This window comes from Lemur catta, chromosome 1 (assembly GCF_020740605.2).
Source record: "Lemur catta isolate mLemCat1 chromosome 1, mLemCat1.pri, whole genome shotgun sequence".
Lineage (NCBI taxonomy): Eukaryota > Metazoa > Chordata > Mammalia > Primates > Lemuridae > Lemur > Lemur catta.
The window spans coordinates 225,303,460-225,309,699 of record NC_059128.1 but is presented as its reverse complement, the minus strand read 5'-3'; positions in this window follow the sequence as shown (position 1 = coordinate 225,309,699).

The window sequence follows — 6,240 nt, the reverse complement described above, 5'->3', positions numbered from 1 at the left end:
GATATCTAACACATTTCTCTAAATAGTTTATAGAACAATTAGACAGGAAATTGGTAATAGAATAGAAGACCTGAACAACACTGTACAACACCTTGACCTAATCCTAATCAGAATACTATACCCAACCACTGCAGGATACATATTCTTTTCAAGTATGCATAGAACATTTACCAAAGTAGGCCATATTCTGGGCCATAAAACAAGTCTCCATAAATTTCAAAAGATTGAAATCTTATGGAATATGTTGTATGACCACAGAAATGATTAGAAACCAGGAACAAAAAATATTGTTAGAAAATTCCCAAGCATTTGGAAGTTAATACATCCCTAAATTACCTTTGGATCAAAGAAGAAATAACAATAGAAATTAGAAAATACATTGACCTGAATGATTGAGAAAATACAAATACCAATTTTATGGGATAAAACAAAAGCAGTGCTTAGAAGTGTACAGCTTATATATACTCATATTAGAAAAGAGACTTAAAACTTGTTACCTAAGTTCCCATCTAAGAAAGATACAAGAAGAAAAACAAAGTAGACCCAAAGTAAGTAGTAAGAGAAATATTTTAAGTTACAGAAAACTTAAAACAATAGAGAAAATCAACAAAACCAAAATTTGATTCTTTGAAGAGATTAATAAAATTAATAAACTCCTAGCAAGGCTTTTTAAAAAAGAGAAAACCCAAATTATGATTATTAAGAAAGGGTATCACTACAGTGTAAGATGGAATGTCACTACAGACCCTGCTAGCATTAAAAGGATAATAAGGGAATATTTTGAAAATTTTATGATAATAAATTTTATAGCTTATGTGAAATAGGCAAAGTCCTTGAAAAACAGAATATACCAAAACAGACACAAGGATAAGTAGAAAATCTGAATATCCCTGTATCTACTAAGTAAATTGAACTGGTTATCAAAAACATTCCCATAAAGAAACTTCTATCCCCACATGGTTTCTATCAAACATTTAAGGAAGAGATAATACCAATCTTACACATACTCTTTCAGAAAATGAGTAAACACTTCTCATCACGTTTTAAGAGGCCGATATAATCACATCATCTGTATGTCTCATGATTATGGATACAAAAGTCATTAACAAAATGTGACCAAATCAAATTCAGAATTACCAAAAAAACGGTGGGGGGAGACATTACATCAGGACCATGTGGATTTATTCCAAAGATACAAGACTGGTATAACATTAAAAATATCAATGTAATTTGCCATATTAATAGAAAAAAGATAAAAGTCATTATGCTCTTCTAATTGAAGAAAAAGTTTAATAAAATTCCATATTCATTCATGATTAGAAATTCTAAAAAAAATGGATTGAAAGAGAAGACTGATATAAACAAAATCAGAAATGAAAAAGCAGACATTACAACTGATACCACAGAAATACAAAATATCATCAAAGACTTATGAACAACTATATATTCACAAACTAGAAAAGCTAGAGAAAATGGGCAAATTCCTGGAAAAATAGAACCTCTCAAATTTGAACCAGGATCAGGATGAAATAAAAAACCTGAATAGACCCATAATGAGCTGCAAGATTGAATCAGTAATAAACAAACAAAAGCCCAGGACCAGATGGACTCACAGCCAAATTCTACCAAACGTACAAATGAGAACAAATACCAATCCTCCTGAAACTATCCCAAAAAATGAATTCTCCCTAACTCATTTTATGAGGCCAGCATCATCCTGATACCAAAACCATACAAGGACATAACAAAAAAAGAAAACTATAAACCAGTATCCCTGATGAACATAGACTAAAAAATCCTCAAGAAAATACTAACAAATTGAATCCAACAGCACATCAGAAAGATAATACATCATGATCAAGTGTGTTTTATACCAGGGATGCAAGCATGATTCAGCATATGAAAATAAATAAGATAAACCACACAAATGGAATCAAGGATAAAAACCATATATTCATCTCAATAGATGCCGAAAAAGCATTTGATAAAATTCAGCATTGCTTCATGATAAAAACCTTCAACGAACTAGGAATAGAAGAAAGATCCATCAAAATAATAAAGTACCTGTATTACAAACCCACAGCTTACATCATCCTAAGTGGGGAAAAGTTGAAAGCATTTCACTTAAGAACTAGAACAAGATAAGGATGCCCACTTTCACTCCTTTCAACATAGTACTAGAAGTTCTAGTCAGTACAATCAGGCAAGAGAAAGAAAGAAAAGGCATCCAAATTGGAAAAGATAAAGCCAAATCATCCCTGTTTGCTGATGATATTGTCTTATATCTAGAAAAAGCTAAACACTCCACCAAAAAACTCTTAAATTTGATAAATTAATTCAGTAAAAATTTTTTTATAATCAACATACAAAATCAACATACAAAAATCAGTAGCATTTCTATACAACAATAATGATCCACTGGAGAAAGAAATCAAGAAGGCAATCCCATTTACAATAGATAAAAAAATATATACCTAGGAATAAATTTAACTAAGAAAGTAAAAGATCTCCATAAGGAAAACTACAAAACACTGATGAAAGAAATTGAAAATGATACAAACAAATGGGAAGACAGCTCATGCTTATGGATCATAAGAATTAATATTATTAAAATGATCATACTGCCCCAATCTATAGATTCAATGTAATCCCTATCAAAATATCAATGTCATTTTTCACAGAATTAGAAAAAACAACCCTGAAATTTATGTGGAACCAAAAAAGAGCTCAAATAGCCAAAGCAATCCTAAGCAAAAAGAACAAAGCTGGAGGCATCACTTTACCTTGCTTCAAATTATATTATAAGGCTATAGTTACCAAAACATCATGGTAGTGCTATAAAAATAGACATGTAGATCAAATGAACAGAATAGAGAACCCAGAAATAAAGCCACATATTTATAGCCAACTGATCTTTGACAAAGCCAGCAAGAACATACATTGGAGAAAGAACACCTTTTTAATAAATTGTGCTGGGAAAATTGGATTGTCATATGAATTCCAAAGGAGTTCTGGATGTGGATAATGGTAATGGTTGCATTAAAATGTTTATGTCTGTGTGTTCTGGGGAATTTATAAAGGAATATACATGCCAGGACAGAACTCATGTTCAGGAAAGACCTGAGAAGACCCTAATCACTGGCTGATCCCTAGGCTCAGTGTAAGTAGGAAGTGAATGCTCATGGAGAATTTTATTTTATTTTATTTTATATTAAAATGTAATATATCTTGTATATAAATTTGTATCACTAGGATGATATTAAATCTATATAGCTTCCAGCAACTTTGCTATTTTTTTCATAGCCACACTTAAACCTCACATTTATTTTTTATTTTTTTAATGGCCAACCTAAGTGTTGAAGGAGTGCCTCAGAACAGAGCCAATCCACAAAGACTAGGAGAGATGGGGTTTTTGCTTGTTTTGATTTACTTAGCTCCTGGCATTCAAGGAAATCTCTATCAAAACACTGACTGAACACAAGCCAAGCATTTAACAATCAAGATAAGCAAGTACTAAGGAAGGGGGAGAATCTGACTTAATACATTATAATATTTGAATGTACAATTTTTAACAAATCATAAGGCATACAAAGAAACAGGAAAGTCTGATCCATTCAAAGGGAAAGAAATTGACAAAACTATCCACAAGAAAGCCCAGACACCGGAATTATTAGAAAAAGGCTTTAAAAAAACTGTCTTAAATATATTCAAAGAACTAAAGGAAACCATGGACATGAACTAAAGGAAACCAGAAAAACGATGTATGAACAACATAAGAATATCAATAAAGAGACAGAAATTATAAAAAGGAACCAAATAGAAATTATGGAGGTGAGAAGTATGTTAACTGAAATGAAAAATTCACTGTAGGGATTCAAGGCAGATTTGAGCAGGCAGAAGAAAGAATTAACAATTTTGAAGATTGCAATTATCCAGTCTGAGGAGCAGAATGAAAAAAGAAATGAAGAAAGACTAAGATACCTGTGGAACACCACCAAATAGACCAACATATGCATTATGAGAGTCTCAGAAGGAGAATAAAAAGAGAAAGGGACAGAAAGAATATTTGAATGTCCAAAAACTTCCCAAATTTTATGAAAGACCTGAATCTACATATATATATCCAAGAAGCTGCAAAACCCCCAAGCAAAGTAAACACAAAGGGATATACCAAGACACAGTTTAGCAGGTTTTCAGAAGACAAAGAGATCTTGAAAACAGCAAGAGAGAAGCAACTCATCATGTACAAGGGATCCTTAACAAGAATAATGGCTGATTTTTCTTCAGAAACCATGAAGGCCAGAAAGCAGTGAGATTACCCTTATACCACTTCACAGCTACTAGGATGGATATAATTTTTTAAAATGGAAAATAACAAGCATTGGAGAGGATGTGAAGAAATTGAGACCCAATTTCATTGCTAGTGGGAATGTAAAATGGGGTGGCTGCTGTGGAAAAGTTTGGTGGTTCCTCAAAAAGTTAAATATAGAACTACCACATGACCCAGTGTCTTAGTCCATGTGGGCTGCTATAACAAAATATTATAAATGTGATAGCTTATAAACAACAAAAAATTATTTCTCACAGTTCTAGAGACTTTGAACTCCAAGATTAAGGCACCAGCAGATTCAGTGTCTGGTGAGGCCCCACCCTTCATTGTTCATAAACAGCAGTCTTCTTACTATAACCTCATGTGGTGAAAGGGGCTCCTTCTCTGGGGCCTCTTTTATAAGGGAACTGATTTCAATCATGAAGGATCTATCTTCATGACCTAATCACCTCCTAAATATCCATCCCACTTCCAAAACTGTCACTTTAGAGGTTAGGATTTCAAGACATGAATTTTGGGAGGATACAAACACCCAGCAATTCCACTGCTAGGTATATATCCAAAAGATTTGAAAGCAGGGACTCTAATAGATGTTTATAACCAATGTTCATAGGAACATTATTCACAATAGCCAAAAGATAAATGGATAAGTTAAATGTGCTATATATACACATGGATTAGTTTTCGGCCGTAAAAAGGAATGAATTTCTGACCCATGTTACAACATGGCTGAACCTTGAAAACATTATGTTAACTGAAATAATCCAGACACGTAAGGACAAATATATATGATTCCAACTATATGAAATATCTAGAGGAGGCAAATTCATAGAGATAGAAAGTAGATTAGAGGTTACCATGGGCTAGGGGTAAAGAGAAATGAGGAGTTCCTACTGCTTAATGGGAATGGACTTTCTGTTTGGGGTGATAAAGGGGTTCTGGATATGGATCATGGTGAAGTTGTACAACATAACAAATGTAATTAATGCCACTGAATTGTACACCTAAAATTTATTTATTATAAAATTTTGAAAAGACTGATATATTAATATTTCATAAAAATAAAATTAAATAAATAAATACATAAATAAAATATGACTAGCAATTTTAAGACACTTAAATACTTGAATTAATTTACTGAATCTCTACTCTGGGGATTAGTGTTATCTCTCATTTTACAGAGACAAAACACATCTAATTAACTGGCTAAATAAGCACAATAGTTGTAAATATGATCAGTGTCTGGTCATCTATTCATGAAATAGAAAACATTCTTTTGAAAGATGATCCAATTCTCAATATTCCTTGTATAACTGCTTAATTTACATTTTATTCAAGAGTTTCTGATATAATATTGTGCAGCAAAGGAACTTAACAGCTATGAGGGAAGGTAATTGTCATACTAATATTGCTAGAAGGAGGCATTGTTGTGTTATCAGACTCCAGATTCCCACCTTTTTCCCTCAATCTCTTTATTCCTCTCATACATTGTAGTGATTTATTAAGAAATAAATATAAAATTCCAAATAACTTCTTAGTTTTTAGATAATTCCATAACATTAAATACCCAGTTATCTCTTTGCTATCCAAGTATAATTTATCTTCCTCATGACATTTGCTATCATTGCAAGTTTAAAGTCTTAAAAATTAAAACTTAAGAGGTTTCACACATTTGAGAGCTAACTCATTTAATAATAAATTAAAAGTAAATTTGGGTTTCATTCAATGGTAGCATGAGCTATAGAGAAGGTTCTCTCAAGATGGTTGTGAGTTGCCATTTTCTTCTTTTCAATAAAAGCAGAAGTCTATTAAAGCATGTTAGTAAAATGCATATTTAAAAGAATTACCAAACCAAACTGAGCAGCCAAAAAAATGCAATTTGGCACAAGGTGATATAAGAGACAGGTAAG